The 16519-nt window shown below is 45.3% G+C and overlaps 1 long non-coding RNA gene across 1 annotated transcript; it reads left to right on the forward strand.

Moving 5' to 3' along the window:
* The first annotated feature begins 675 nt into the window (after window positions 1-675).
* On the forward strand, window positions 676-7330 carry LOC136303537 (uncharacterized). The gene is made up of 3 exons (XR_010724246.1): window positions 676-752; window positions 1371-1513; window positions 7191-7330. It is a non-coding gene; the product is annotated as an uncharacterized lncRNA (long non-coding RNA).
* The last annotated feature ends 9189 nt before the right edge of the window (window positions 7331-16519 follow it).

Genomic DNA, 16519 nt, shown 5'->3' on the forward strand with positions numbered 1-16519 from the left:
AAATTAGAAATTTATTTTTCAGTTTTATAATAACATTTTTCTATATTTTATTACCTAATTTTTATATTGACATTAAAAAATCAATATATTTTTAGCAATGAAGAAAGTTATTGGTCATTGGTTCTAAGTAACACACTTCCCTTCATGAATTGCTTGACCACTACTGGCTATTGATTTCTTCTTCTTCATGCTGATTTGCTCTATTTTTAGTCCTTTTGTCATCTTCTTTAGCATTTTCTCAGACAGGGTAAAAGGGGCAACTTTGGGGTTCATGGAGCCATTTCTGGGGCACATTTGGGGCAGGGAATTTGGAGAGAACTTGAGGGTCTGGAGGACACATTTGGGAAGCGGGTGGACACTTGGAGGGGCACTTAGGGATTCTGTCGGACAATTCGGGGTCCAGGGGGGCACTTGGAGGTCAGGGAGGGGAATCCGGGGCCCTTCGGGGTCCGGGCGGGCACCTGGGGGGCTCTGAGGGGACTCTCTGGGGCGCGGGGGATGATGGGAGTTGTAGGCGCGGGTAGAACAGGGTTGAACGGCGCCGCGGAGCATCACGGGAGGTGGAGGCGCAGCTCCAATGGCTGTCGGCGGGGCGCGGGGCATGATGGGAGATGGAGTCACGGCTGGAGTAGCGCTCCAAGTGCGCCGCGGAGCATGCTGGGAGCTGTAGTCCCGGAAGTGGCTCGAACGGGGCGTCTGGGGCTCCGGGAAGGCGCTTTGGGGACACTTTTGTGTCCGAGCCGCGATTTGAGGTCCTCGGGGGGAACGTGTACGGCTCGGGAGCACTTGCGGGGAGCTTGGGGAGCTGTAACCGAGCTCTCTAGGGCGCGGGGCGGGGCAGGAGTTTTTAGGCGCAGAACCGTGTTACGAGGGGCTCCGAGGCCAGGGGGGATGATTGGAGATGAATTCCCTGAAGTCGCTCTAAGGGGAATCTGTGGGGTCGGAGCGTTCAAGGGATCCGGGGACGCTTTGGGGGCGGGCGAATGGGCGCTGAGGGAACAGTTGGGGATCCTGGAGGGGCTGGGGGACACTTGTTCACTTCAACGTGTTTATTTACTCATGAAACATACGTATTGTATTTAAAACTTAATATTCCATAGGTATGGGTTCTGTAGGCGTAGATATCAATTAGCCTAAGTGCAAAACCTACTATTCCATGTAAGAATGATGTTCTCTACTGTTAAAAGCAAAATTAACCAAAACAAACAAAAAGGAGAGGGTTAACAATTAATGAGAAAGGAACAGAAAAGGTTGTTATGCCACTGTAAACTTTCACTCTGAGTCTACATTTCAAATAATACAGGTGACCCATCTGAAGGAGGATTTCTCCTCAGGAGAAATGTCTTTCTAAAAGTTTCCTTTGTTGCCAGGAGCTGCCTCTGTGCCAGGAGCCCGGCCCAGCTCAGCAGCACAGAAACAGCACAAGGACTTGAATGACCCTCCCGTGGATTTGGTGTTTCCATTCAACTCTGTCCCTGAAAGAGTGTTCCAAAAACTTCTCAAGAACTCAAAGGTAAATTAAAACACTGAAGTTTTTTGCAGTTTTAATGAGAAACACAGAGAGACCCAATGGAGAAAGTGTCCCCAGGTTCCATCACTGCAGGCACTGATGACAGGTGGGGACAGACAAGGCAAAGGTGTCTCTGGTGCTGAGCAAACCTGGATGTGTTCCATGAATCCAAAAGGCCAAGGCCTGAGCCCCGGCCCCTGGCAGGGCAGGGATCTGTGGGGCAGGGATCTGTGGGGCAGGGATCTGTGGGTCAGGGCTCAGCCGTGGGTCACGGATCTGTGGATCAGAGCTCTGTGGGTCAGGGCTCTTTGGGTCCAGGCTCAGCCGTGGGTCACAGATCCGTGGGTCAGGGCTCTGTGGGTCCGGGCTCTGTGGGTCAGGGCTCTGTGGGTCAGGGCTCTGTGGGTCAGGGCTCAGCCGTGGGTCAGGGCTCTGTGGGTCAGGGCTCAGCCGTGGGTCAGGGCTCTGTGGGTCAGGGCACAGCCGTGGGTCACAGTTCTATGGGTCAGGGCTCTGTGGGTCCGGGCTCAGCCGTGGGTCAGAGATCCGTGGGTCAGGGCTCTGTGGGTCCGGGCTCTGTGGGTCAGGGCTCAGCCGTGGGTCACAGATCCGTGGGTCAGGGCTCAGCCGTGGGGCTCACCGTGGCAGGGGTTGCTCAGGAGGTCACTCGGGGGGCGCCGGATCCTGTGGGGCGGCTCCAGCGGCTCCTGTGGGGCAGAGACGGCGGCGGGACAATCTGTGGGGCAGGAGCCATCTGTGGGGCGGGGATGGGATCTGTGGGGCGGGGTTTGGGATTCGGGATCTATGGGGCAGAGCGGGGATCCCTCAAAATTCCCACAAAAATCCCCAAATTTCCCAAAAACTCCAAATTTCCCCCCCAAAAAATTCCAATTTTTTTCCTCGAAAAAAATCCCAAAATTTTCCCCCATTTTCCCCCATTTTTCCCAATTTTTTCCCAATTTTTTCCCAATTTTTCCCCATTTTTCCCAATTTTTTCCCATTTTTCCCAATTTTTTCCCAATTTTTCCCCATTTTTCTCAATTTTTCCCAATTTTTTATAATATTCTGAAAGTTTCCCACAGAATCCTCAAAAAATTCCCCCAAAATTCCCCAAATTTTTCCACAAAAATTCCCAAATCTTTCAAATCCCCCCAAATGTTCCCATTTTTTTTCCCAATTTTCCCAAATTTTGGGGGCTTTCCCCCAAATTTTCCCCAAAAATCCCCTTAAAAACGACCCCAAACCATCAAAAAATCCCAAAATTTTCCCGATTTTCCCCCAAAATCACCTAAAAATTCCCCCCAAAATCCCCAAATTCCCAATTTTCACCCCAAATCTCCCAAAATTTCCCCAAAATTCTCCCAGATTTTCCAAATCCTCCATTTTCCCCCCAGAATTCCCCTAAAAACGACCCCAAAAATCCCAAATTTCCCCCAAATTCTCAAATTTTCACCCCAAATTTCGGGTTTTTTCCCCCAAAACTTTCCAACCTCGAGGGCCACCAGTGGGCGCTCTGCAGGGAGAGAATTTGGCGGATTTTGGGAAAATTTGGGGAAATTTTGGAGAGTTTTGAAGGAATTTTGGGAGAATTTTGATGATTTGGGGTCATTTTGGGGCAAATTTGGGGGAATTTTTTGAGAAATTCGGGAGAATTTGGGGGAAAATTTGGGTAATTTGGAAAAAATTGGGGGAATTTTGGGGATTTTGGGAAAATTCAGGGGATTTGGGGGGAAATTTTGGGGGATTTTGGGAGGAATTTGGGAAAAAATTTGGGACTTTTGGGGGAAAATTTGGGGTTTTTTTCTGGAAATTTCGGGGTTATTTGGGGGAATTTTGGGATAATTTGGGAATTTTAGGGGGAAATCCGGGGGATTCGGAGGAATTCAAAGAAGGAATGGTGAAATCCTGGGAATTTTTGGACCATTTTGGGTCATATCGGGGGAAATTTTGGGTGATTTGGGGGGGGAAATTTTGGGAATTTTTGGGGATTTTTGTGATTTTTGCAGAAATTTTGGGATTTTTTTTAGATTTTGGTGAAATTTGGGAGAATTTGGAGGATTTTTGAAAAAATTTTGATAATTTTGGGGAATTTGGGGGGATTTTTGACAAAATTTTGGGAAATTTTTTTGGATTTTGGTAAAATTTGGGGAATTTTTGAGGAAATTTTGGGAATTTTTGTGGGCTGTTTTTGGGGGGAATTTCGGGACAATTTTGGTCGATTTTGGGGGGATTTGGGGACAATTTTGGGGCAGATATTTGTGGAATTTTGAAGAATTTTGGGGGATTTTTGAAGAAATTTTGGGGGGATTTTGGTAAAATTTGGGGATTATTTGGGACTTTTGAGGAAATTTTGGGAATTTTTTTACATTTTGGGGAAATTTGAGGGGAATTTTGGGGATTTTTGGGGGGGAAATTTGGGGCGGATTTTTTGGGGGGGAAATTCGGGACAATTTTGGGGTCATTTGGGGCCTCGGTGTATCCCGTCATGCCCCACGCCGCTTTGCGCCACGGTGTATCCCATAATGCGCTGCGGCGCCGCTTTGCGCCTCGGTGTATCCCGTCGTGCCCTGCGGCGCCGATCTGCGCCTCGGTGTATCCCATCGTGCCCCGCTCTGCGTTGCGCCTCGGTGTATCCCGTCATGCGCTGCGGTGCCGCTTTGCACCTCGGTGTATCCCGTCATGCCCTGCGGCGGCGCTTTGCGCCTCGGTGTATCCCGTCATGCCCCGCGGTGCCGCTTTGCGCCTCGGTGTATCCCGTCATGCCCTGCAGTGCCACTTTGCGCCTCGGTGTATCCCGTCATGCCCCGCGCCGCCTTGCGCCTCGGTGTATCCCGTCATGCCCCGCGCCACTTTGCGCCTCGGTGTATCCCATCATGCCCCACGCTGCTTTGTGCCTCGGTGTATCCCGTCATGCCCCACGGCGCCGCTTTGCGCCTCGGTGTATCCCGTCATGCCCCGCAGCGCCGCTCTGCGCCTCGGTGTATCCCGTCATGCCCTGCGGCGCTCTGTGCCTCGGTGTATCCCATCATTCCCCCGGCGCCGCTTTGCTCCTCGGCGTACAAATGAAGTCACCCGCGTTTATTTCACCTCTCATTTGCATAAATTTACATAAGGCTGGCACGACAGTGAGGTGGGCGGGGTCTGAGCCACGCCCAGGCCCCTCCCAGTACAAACCAGTAACTCCCAGTCCCCGTGGTCAGTGACGTCATTCGCGTTTATTTGTGCTCTCATTTACATAAATTTGCATATCGGCGAGGTAGGCGGGGTCAGAGCCGCGTTGGCCCCTCCCACTCCCTCCCAGTACAGCCCAGTAACCCCCAGGCCCCGCCCAGTTTGTCCCGCCCTTGTCGCTCCATATAAGGGAAGGGGGTGTGGCCTGACGAGGGGCGTGGTCGGTTCACCTGTGGGGGGAGGGGCAAAGGTAACACCACGCCCAGAAATCCCAAAACCAGTTTAAACCAGTATAAACCAGTAACCCCCCAAACCCACTCCCAGTTCATCCTAGTATAAACCAGTGACCCCAAGCCCACTCCCAGTCCATCCCAGTATAAACCAGTGACCCCAAACCCACTCCCAGTTCATCCCAGTATAAACCAGTGACCCCAAACCCACTCCCAGTTCATCCCAGTATAAACCAGTGACCCCAAACCCACTCCTAGTTCATCCCAGTATAAACCAGTGACCCCCAAACCCACTCCCAGTTCATCCCAGTATAAACCAATGCCCCCCAGTCCCCGTCACAGTGCCCTCACCTGTCCGTACTGGTTTGAACTGGGATCTCTTGACGCTCAGCGGCCTCCAGGGAGCGGCTCAGGGCCAGGGCCCGGCGCTGGGGGATACTGGAAGTTACTGGTTTATACTGGTTTGTACTGGGTTATACTGGTTTGGGGGTTTTCCTTACTGGTTTGTACTGGGAGGGGGTTTAGGGGTCACTGAGATGAAGTGGGATGAACTGGGAAGGGATTTGGGGTGACTGGTTTGTACTGGTTTATACTGGTTTGGGGTTTTTCTTTACTGGTTTGTTCTGGGAGGGGGTTTGGGGGTTTTTTGGGATTTTTGGGGAGAATTTTGGGGATTTTGGGGCATCAAAAATCCCAATTTTCAGTCGGAATTTTGGGTGAATTCGGGGGATTTTGGGGCTTTAAAAAGCCAAATTTTTAGTGGGAATTTTGGGGTGAATTTTGGGGGTTTTGGGACTTCAAAAATTCCAAATTTTGGGTGAATTTTGGGGATTTTGGGGAACTAAAAATTCCAATTTTTAGTGGGAATTTTGGGGTCATTTTTGGGGATTTGGGGGCTCCAAAAATCTCAATTTTAGTGGGAATTTTGGGGGATTTTGGGTGGGAATTATGGGGTGAATTTGGGTAATTTTGGGGCTTCAAAAATCCCATTTTTCAATCAGAATTTTGGGGTCATTTTTTGGGATTTTGGGGCTCTGAAATCCCGATTTTTAATGGGAATTTTTGGGGTAATTTTTGAGGCATTTTGGGTGAATTTTGGGGGATTTTGTGGCTCTAAAAGTTCCAATTTTTAGTGGGAATTTTGAAATGAATTTAGGGGATTTTGGGACTTTAAAAATTCCCACTTTCAGCAGGAAATTTTGGGGTGAATTTTGGGGATTTTTGGGCTCTAAAAATTTCAATTTTAGTGAGAATTTTGGGGGATTTTGGGTGGGAATTTTGGGGTGAATTTGGGGGATTTTGGGGCTTAAAAAAATCTCAGTTTTCAGTCGGGATTTTGGGGTCATGTTCTGGGATTTTGGGGCTCTGAAATCCCGATTTTTAGTGGGAATTTTGGGGGTCATTTTAGGGGCATTTTGGGTGAATTTTGGGGGATTGTGGGGCTCTAAAAGTTCCTATTTTTAGTGGGAATTTTGGGGTGATTTTTGGCATTTTGGGGGGAAATTTTGGGGTGAATTTTTTTGGATTTTGGGGAACTAAAAATCCCAATTTTTAGTGGGAATTTTGGGGTTTTTTGAGGGATTTTAGGTGGGAATTTTGGGGTGAATTTAGGGGATTTTGAAGCTTAAAAAATCTCAGTTTTCAGTCGGGATTTTGGGGTCATGTTCTGGGATTTTGGGTGGAAATTCTGGGGTGAATTTTGGGGATTTTTGGGGCTCTAAAAATTCCAGTTTTTGGGGGGGAATTTTGGGGGTTTTGGGATTTTAAAAATTCCAATTTTTGGGTGAATTTTTGGGATTTTTGAGGCTCTAAAAATCCCAATTTTAGTGGGAATTTTAGGGGGTTTTGGGGGAATTTGGGGTGGGAATTTTGGGGTGAACTTGGGAGATTTTGGGGCTTCTAAAAATCCCATTTTTTCAGTCGGAATTTTGGGGTCATTTCCTGGGACTTTGGGGCTCTGAAATCCCGATTTTTAATGGGAATTTTTGGGGTCATTTTTGGGGCATTTTGGGTGAATTTTGGGGGATTTGGGGGCTCTAAAAGTTCCAATTTTTAGTGGGAATTTTGAGGTTTTTTGGGGGGATTTGGGGTGGGAATTTTGGGGTTTTTTGGGGGGATTTTGGGGCTCTGAAAATCCCAATTTTAGTGGGAATTTTGGGGTGAATTTTGGGGATTTTGGGTAGAATTTTTGGGGTGAATTTTGGGGATTTTGGGGCTTTAAAAATTTGTCCTGCGTTGAAGTATATTTTATCACCATCTTCATGAACTGCTGAAACCAGGTGAGGCAGTGCTCCCTGCCTCCTCCACTCTGGCTTATCTTCTGTTAATGGGCCCATCAGCACCTTTGCTACACAGCTCACAGATAACCCCCTCCTGGACTACCTCCTGTTAATGGGCCCATCAGGCCTTATCACGTGACTCACCATCCCATTGTGAGATGCTCCACCCAGAGGGAGAAACCAAACATTCCAACCTGGATATCAGCTGAGACTCTGAACACCAGAGGGGCGCTTACCCACTGGATTCCCAGAGGACCCGAGCTACCAGACCTTTCTACAGGATCACTGCTTCAGTAAGACCACCTCATCTGGACTGCTTCCATCACTCCGCTCAGGTTGTATTCTGACTCTGTCAGTGGTCTTTTGTATTATTGCATCTATTTTAGTTTACTTTCTTTCCTTTTTTTTTTCCTATTAAATTGTATCTCTGACTTGGAGCCTCTCATTTGTTTTGCTTCCAAACCACTACACATGGAGAAGAAAAAGCCCATTTTAGTTATTAATACAGTTGTTCACGTTCCATCACAATCAGAAGACAGCATAATTAACTATTAGCATATTATTTGAGAATCAAAGCTTCCAGCCAGAAAAACTGTCTGTCAAGAGATGTCAGTAAGCAGAGGCAGCCATAGTACGGAGACCACACAGTTCCTCGTGCCCACACGTTCCCAGTGCACGATGCAAGTAATCATCAAAAGCACAACTGAGACAGAATACAGTAATAGAAAGTTAACGACTTACACCATTTGCACCATAAGAATGCAGTAAGAGGAGGGAGCTCAGGCAAATAGAGTTACAAAGTAGGTTGAAAAGCAGCTCGTCTTACTAATCAGAACAGCATTGAGCGGTACGATGTGCAGAATTCAGAGACAACGTAAGAAAAATATTATCTAGCAAATAATATATGCCTGTGGTTAAAGATCGAAATTATGACACCCATTCCTGGTTTTGCCAGCTCTCCTGTGAAATTGTGAGGAGGCTTCACTTCTCCATCATTAAAATGGGGATCACAGGAAATTCTTGTTACTTGGAATGCTAAAGTTTACTTAAACTTTCAAATTCTACGTATAGGATACTGCAGAAGGAGTGTTTTCAGTTTTATTTAAGTCTTGAATTTTAAGCACAGTGGAAATGAATGAAAACACAGTTAAGTTAAACTCTGGTGCTTATTTGTCCCTGGACCTTTTGGATAAAAGTCCCTCTGGACTAAAAATCTGAGGAAAACTAGTAACAGCAGGGAAAGTCAATTGCATTCATAAGTAGAAATGAAAGCTATGTAAGGTGAAGAAACTCGTGTGGCATGCGTCAATGGAACTAGTCCTAGTTATTAGTTACTAGTCGCGGCGAACAGGCGCTTTCTCGCTTCCCAGGCTAGGAGACGCACTTTCCGTGCCGCAGAAGCTTCTCTGCTTGTGGAGAGCTCAGAAACGGCACCTAGCACTGTTCTCAGCCTGCCTGCAGCGTTGAACCGCTGACTGCACTTGGCGCAGAGAACAGGCGCTTTCTCGCTTCCCAGGCTAAGAGAAGCACTTTCCGTGCTGCAGAAGCTTCTCTGTTTGTGGAGAGAACCAGTCCACCAGGCCATTGCTATTCCAATTTAAACATTCAGTTCCACTCTCTGCCGTGCTCCAGATACCCCTATATGTTACTCCAGTGTCTTTGTAGCATTTAACTTCAGTATCTGAAAAAAAGGTAAGATGTGAAAATCTAAGGACAGCATACCAATTCTTTTCCCTGACAGTTTCCCCAGTCTCTGCTCTGTTTAAACTTGGCTCTCAAATGTCTTGTCTAGTAAGTCAGTGAAAATGCCCTGTCAGGCAGTCTGTAAGTGTATATGAAGGTCTTCAGTTACAAAATTTAGAGTTTTATTAAGAGACACCTAGAACAACCAAGATGTGCTTAAAAGTTCTTTGTAGTATTAGCTTTAGAATAAAAAAAGACAACTTACTAGAGAGCCTAGCCTACAGCAGGAGCTTCTGGGTATCTCATCCTTGTGTACTGCACAGCTAACCCCAATAGCATTGTTCACAGCAGTTGATGCGGTATACTCACCTATTTCACACCGCTTCCCTGAGAAACCTTGGTGGCACTGGCAGATGAAGAGCTGTGGGGAATAATATGCCTGTGAACACTGGCCCCCATTGTAGCATTTATTTCTGGTGCAGGCTGTGGAATAAGCCAAAGCCAGGAAATACTGTTAAGATTTCACAGAAGCAAGAAGCTGGAAATGTATACACACCTTTCATTTTCCTGTCAGTCTCTTTTAGCCTGTTCTGTTTTTCCCTACCCACCTGTTATTGCCATGTGCTTACAGCCTTTTTGTGTAGCGCTTCAATTTTTTTCTCTGTTTCATTCTCTCCACATATTCTGTCAGACTTTCTCAGCTCCATGCCCACTCCCACTTAGTCCCGCCCATGACAGTGTATACTGGTATTTTCTTTTCTATCCTCTTCTATTCCCAGACAAATTTTCTGTGCAGTAACTCTGGCCCTGACAGTGGATGATTAGATGGACAAGCTCTCACCATTTCCTTTTTCTTTGTCATACTTACCTCTGACAGGCAGAGTGTGGCAGTGACTCCGACCACTGTCACACCCACAGTATTCGATTCTGCTCCCTGAAAGCCTCAGCCAGGTCCCCCTGTATTGGTAAATTTCTGCAGATGAATTATCTGTGCAAATGGCTGTAATCGGAGAAAGGAAATCCTCTTTTAGTTCAGGGAAAAGACCTGGCTGAGCAAAAGGACTCCCTTCTATTTCCAGGAGAAAAGCATCTGTGATGGGAGCATCTTTCTAATGGGTTGCCCTTTTTCCTTCTCCGACCACAACGGTCCCATCTCTCTCGCTGCTGTGCTGCCAAATGTACTGTTCCACTATTGACTCGTCTCTCTTTCTTTCAGGAAGAGCAGAGGGAGGGGAAAACTTTGTTGTGGATGGTATTAATGCGCTGGTATTTTGCCTTCTGAATCTCTCATCCACATAACCATGACAAAAAGCTGTCAGGCTCTGTTTCTTCAGCATGATTTGCTTTCCCCTCCCATGTTCATAATGCTCCAGCTAACATGGTTTTAGTTAGCCTGGCTTACCTCTAGATCTGGCTCCTCGTTTGAAACGCATGTGTAAGCCCTGCAAGCAAAGAAGGTTAATTCTGTGAGTAACTGCTCTCTTAAAAAAGATGAGAGAACAAGTACCTTCAAAGAGTCAGTCCTTTTCTTAAGGGCATGTAAATCAGGAGCTCTGAGGAATTGTCTGCCCTCTTGTCAGACAATACAGTGAAATGTGCCTCTAGTACCTCAGTATGGGTTCCTAAGAATTGTAAATCATTTTGTTCCACAGATTACCAGGTGATTGCTTGTCATCTGAGTGAGGTGAATCTGGGATATGCCGTACTCACATTGTGTGTGAAGTCATTATGTGTTCTTGGGGCGTTGCAAATGCTAACTAAAGCTTGCCAGCTTTCTGCTATTTGAAGGAGGTTCAAGCAAATAATTTCCAAGGTAGGTACAGTCAACAAGCAGTTACTTTTGCTCACTGACATGCAGTTTCCCCATGAGACTTTGTAGCTTGATTATCTTTAAGAGATATGTCTCTTGCAGCCAGTTAAATGAAATATTTTGGATAAAGTTTAATGGAGGAAACCGATTTAGAAAGCTTCTTTGATTAGGCCACAAGAGAAAGAAGATAAGAAGGAGGAAAGGTGGGATAGCAATTTTTTGAGAAAGGGAGTAAACGTTCTGGAATTGTGTAGCATTTACTCAAGCTGTGTGTGGTGTGAGGCTTAAAGTGAGGGGACAAGGGAACCACTGACGTGCAGTTTTAAGTGAGAATAGTGATGAAGATGATGACCATAGAAAACGGAAGGCTGGTTACAATGGAGTTCTTATTAACAGTGAAAGGTGACAGTGAACAGATACACCAAGAATACTCGGAGAAGACTTGTTTACTTGCAAGTCTTGAAATGAAAACGAGCCAGGATAACACATAACACATCCACAATGATAGACTACTTTGTAACATTTTTCTTCCTCTGATTTGTAGTGAGCTAAGCAGATTCTCATTCTGTCTGATGCAGACAGCTGCAGCCAATGGCAAAGAAATGCTGCTGAAAATACAGGAAGATGGCAAGAGAATTATTTGATGCATTAGCCTCTTACCTGGCACTGGGCAGTCATGATTGCTCCTACCAGCACAAGGAGACATGGGAGCTTGCCTTCCATTCGGAGTGTTTTTCACATCAGCTCTAAATATCAAATTATTTGTAGAGACAAAAAATAGGATGTTGAACAAAGGAAGTTTACAGTGTGAATGCAGTTCAAGGTGTAACTTTAAATGAAAGTTTTAAATGATGAGAATTCTTTTTATACATTTTTTCAACCCATCACTTCTCAGCTGTCTGGTCTAACTGTCCTGGTCTTCCTAGGGAAACTGCCAGGCTGGATCCAGATGTGCTTTTACTTGATAAACTTAGAAACTTGTAAGCTAAAGCACACTCATTTACATCTGGAGGAAACTGAGAGAGTGCTTCCTGGGGAATAATACAGAAGTAAATTCCAAGTACTTTTTCCCTAAATTGTAGGATGCCAAGAGTAGTACCATGTGCACTATTAGAGAGATGGGCTTACCTGATGATGCAGTGTAATGGTGATTTAAATGTGTTAATTGAGATTCTGATTACTGACACCTACTTAAGAGATCTCTTGCAGAGGGTCTGCTGAAGGGTCAATTTGTGTTAACAGTGGTTTAAGAGGATCTGCATTTCTTGTAGACTGCTACTTTGGGTGAGAGTGAAGATTCTCTCTTGTGTAGAGAATGTGTAGGCAAAATGACTTTGCTTGATGATAGGTGAGGACTTATTTTCAATATTTCTACCGATCCTTCCCAACTAAGCCTTTAGTTTTTACTAGTATCATACGCTTTTGCTAAAAAGGCAGAGTTGTGGCAATGGTCTGGCAGGCTAGCTTTTTTCTGATAGTCTCATTTATTTGTTGCAGCATCTTTCTGTATGTCACTTCTATGCAGTCACAACTATACATTATTCCCTCTAATCTCTTCAGCAGCTTTACACTTCAAAGCCCTCTTCAATCCACCAAGAAGAGTTTCTGCTTTCTCCAAATCGTTTTACATAGTCTGACTCGTCTATCAGTACTCTTGGGAGAGAACCTTCATTGATCCCTAGTGGAAGATTGTAAGGTGTAATGTAGGTGTGGTGGACCCTGCCTGCTTTGAACAAGTCCTGCACCACAAGTCCATTTTCTCTCTTCCTTTTAAAATATAATACCTCCTATACAAACCAAGAGCTGGGAGCAAGATAAAGTAGCAGGCACAAGATACAGGCAAGAAGATAGATTTTAATTTCCAGTCTCTAGGATTGCCCTGAAGTTCCAAATACTTGAAATAATATTCAGGCAGCGTTGCCCACACTATCACCTTTTTATCATCTATGTTATATGCAGAAAGCTAACTCAATTATTTGAAAAAACTACTACTTCCGGAAATCATGAGCTCAGACTCTGTTTATATAAAGCCAAAGAAGGCAGCTGGATAACAGCTGGTGAAACTGGAGTATGATAGATGAGTCATAAATTTGGATTCAGGGCTAATATGGAGAAAGACTCTGGGTTTTTAGTAGTTTTGTCATTGGGGCTTTTTTATTTGTCTGTTTGTTTGTTTGTTTGTTTTAAAATTTGTTCAAAGCAAAAGGTATAAATAGTCCAGTTTCTGAAGCAGAACCAGAAGTACAGCAGGATAATTTAGGATGTGATTTCTCATCATTAGGCTGCAAAAAGAAGGGACTTAAGTTGCAAGTCAGACTGAAAAGATTCACAAGAACATCTTCCGAGGACCTTAATTACTCCATGCTTTATCTTTAGGTCACATCTTGACGATAAAATCCTTAAAATTCGGAGCATCTCTCAGTGACTTGTATTGGTCCATAGATTTCACAGTACACTTTTTATATACTTTCAAGTCATTTTTCACCTCTTAGGAAACACTGCATAGTGAGCCTTTTAAAAAAAAAAGTGGTACAAGCGATTCCCAAGTAGACATTAACTTCAATTGCATCTGAGCTAAATCAGCAGCGTTCCCAAAGCCGAAGTGAATGATCTGAACCGCTGTCCAGTCAGTTGGTTTCTGCTGTAACCCTGTGTTATAGTATCCTTACTCCCCGCAGCTGTGGCTCATTATTACAGCTATGCAGGCTTGTGTTCTGAATCCCACAGTGGCAATGTTTTAACTTGCTAATTGTTGGTATCACTGGTGATCTTTGTTGTTATCTGCAGAGAAGGCTTGAAGTTCTTAAAACTGTTAGAAACAAGATTCCGGTAGCTAAGACACTTTCAAAGAAAGCTTTGTTCAGTGAAACTACTTAGATCTGAGTTGAGCTGCCTGCTTAGAATTTCTTCCTGGGAAGCTCGGTAAAGAACTTACTGAGCTCATGCTAGGTACTGTTACTTAGCTCTAACAACTGGCTTTTTCTGTCTCAGCTTCTGCTCTCAGATACCTTCATGAGAACAGGATCATCCATAGAGACTTGAAGCCAGAGAACATTGTGCTGCAGCAAGGAGAGCAAAGGGTAAGCAGGAAGCAGTCGTCTCTACCTGCACAGACAAGTAAACTTACAAGGAACCTGCATGTGCTTCATGCAGTTACATGGTCCCTCTGCAAGAGCACTCAGCCCAGGATAACACCTGTCTCAGGTCACTGTCACATAGTATTCTGTGTGCAGCTGAGGTGAGACGTTGTATTAGACGTCTGTTAACACCTGACATTTTGACTTTCAACTATTAAGGAAAGAAGCAGACTGTCCTGATTGACCAAAGATCGGAAGGAGCTAGAGGCGTAACTGCTAAGTGTGCTCCAACACCTTCAAATTCATTGTGGTTTTAGAAATCTACAGTAGCCTCCCATTTCTGCTTCTATCTCTTCACTGGCACCTTTCCTGCATAGCTTTGAAGAGCCAAACCTTTTCTTTCTGCTGTATGATGTGCTTTTAACAGGACTTCAGTCTGGCATTCTTATTCTCTGTTGTGTGTTTCAGTTAATACACAAAATCATTGACCTTGGTTATGCTAAGGAGTTGGATCAGGGGAGCCTGTGCACATCCTTTGTTGGGACTCTGCAGTACTTGGTAAGAAAGGAATTCAGCTAGAAGAGCAGCTACTGCTTTCTAGTGGGATAGAATTAACTGTTACCAAGCTTTGGGCTGGGATTAGGTACTTGCACGGTATGGGGTGCATTTGTGGTGCTGAAGCTAGCAAAGGTGACTGCTTTTTTGCTGACACTGGGTTTTGCTGAGACTGGGTTTTGTGCTACCTGCATCTGTTATAAAAAAGCAGGAGTGCCAGTAACCTATGCTACTCACTCCAGGAGGGTCTTAAAGCACGTGAGAGGCAGCGTTCAGTAATGTCTTTAATTATTTGTACAAATGTTAATGAGATGTTAAGGGACAGAGAAAGCTAAGAGCTTTCTGGCCAAAGCCATCTGGCTTTGTCTCATGCGTGTAAACTGTATCAGGCTCCAGAGCTGCTGGAACAGCAGAAGTATAGGGTGACAGTGGATTCCTGGAGCTTTGGCACGCTTGCCTTTGAGTCCATTACAGGCTTCCGACCATTCCTACCCAACTGGCAGCCAGTGCAATGGTGAGTGAACCGTGGCTGGGTGGTAAGTGGGCATGATGTGACTTTCCTGTTTTTAGGAAGCAGAAGTGTGGTCCCTTTTTTCTGAGGATAATATCCCTATGTTTCTTGCCCTTTTGGAAAGTGACCCCTTTCACAGGGGCTTGACTCACCTGAGCAAGTTCAGCATTCCTGATCCTTGCTCTATGGGATAAGGGCTGACTCCCGCAGGGCAGGTAACAGAAACCAAAGTGGCATCTGTATTATATGTCAAGAGTAGCTTTTAAGAGCCTACTAGCATGCAGGCTGGGAAAGGCGGGCAATTTTTTCACCATTGTACTCGCTCACATTAGGCATGCAAAAGTGCGTCAGAAGAGTGAGCTGGATATTGTTGTTTCAGAAGACTTATCCGGAGAAGTCAAGTTTTCTAGCAGTTTGCCCTGCCCCAACAATCTAAACAGGTGAGTACTAGAAATTGCTGTGCTGAGATAAACTGATTCTTCTGCAAAAGGACCAAGTTTGTGTTATATGCCTTACTGTGTTAATCTGTGAATACACTGAGTGCGTGACACAGGCAGTACTACTGTCGCTTGTCAGACTTGTGTAGTCTTGGTTTCTGCCTTCTAAACGCTGCGTTTGTGATGGGGAGAGGTGGAGTGCTGGAGGGAGAAGGAGGGGGGCAGTTTTGTCAGTCCTCCCACACAGAACAGGCCGTATTGTTACTGCAAATGCACTTTTACCTTTTCTGATCTCCTGGTTTTTGTTGCTCAGTGTTTTGTCTGGGAGGCTGGAGAAATGGCCGCAACTCATGTTAATGTGGCACCCACGTCAGAGAGGTACAGATCCTACCTATGGACCCAATGGGTGTTTCAAAGCATTGGATGGCATTTTGAACTTGAAGGTAAGCAATATGTCTGTATTAGCCTAAAAAGTTTTCCAGAGAGCAGTTTCCTGAGCCTCTGAATCCTAGACTTAGGAGGAAGAGTGAGGCAGAAACTCATAGAACTGTCTCCTGACCGTTAGTGACAGGTGCTTTCCTCTTGCTTCTTTGAGGACAAATACTCCCTGAGCTTGTTGGGAGTAGTGAAGAGCTTCTGTGCATGCTTGGTTCCATATTCTGATAGAGGATTCTACAGGTATTTAACTGCCATGTTTAACTGCCATATTTAACTCTCTTCCACTTGATGGAGGACAAGAACTTTGCCATAATGTTAGGAAGTAGCTGTAAAGTGACTTCTTGATTCTGACAAGTGCTTTGAAGAGTTTCTTGGTGGTCATTTTTTCGGTCCCTCAATCTCTGCTCTAAGATGACCAATGTATCTTCAGCCTTTCTCATGCCATGCTACTCTTCTTGTAGTTGCTTCACGTTTTGAACATGGTTACGGGAACTGTGCACACCTACCCTGTGACAGAGGAAGAGACTCTGCAGAGTGTGAAGGCCAGGATTCAGTCAGATACAGGAATTCCAGAACAGGACCAGGAACTGCTGCAGGAAGCAGGACTTGAATTGTTTTCTCAGAAGTTGGTCACTAAACATACAGCTGATGGCAAGGTGAGTCTCGGTATTTCCTTTCTTGAGTTTGAGTGAATCAGAAGTCACTGCACTCGCTTTGGGATCACAGCACTCCCTGCTGTTGTGGCATGCTTTTGTCATGGTAACCTCACAGACCTAACAGCCACTGTAGCGTAGGCAGCCTGTTGCCTTTGGTGCTCT

This window comes from Chamaea fasciata, unplaced genomic scaffold, assembly GCF_029207755.1.
Source record: "Chamaea fasciata isolate MVZ Bird 193981 ecotype frontalis unplaced genomic scaffold, bChaFas1.0.hap1 SCAF_36, whole genome shotgun sequence".
Classification (NCBI taxonomy): domain Eukaryota; kingdom Metazoa; phylum Chordata; class Aves; order Passeriformes; family Sylviidae; genus Chamaea; species Chamaea fasciata.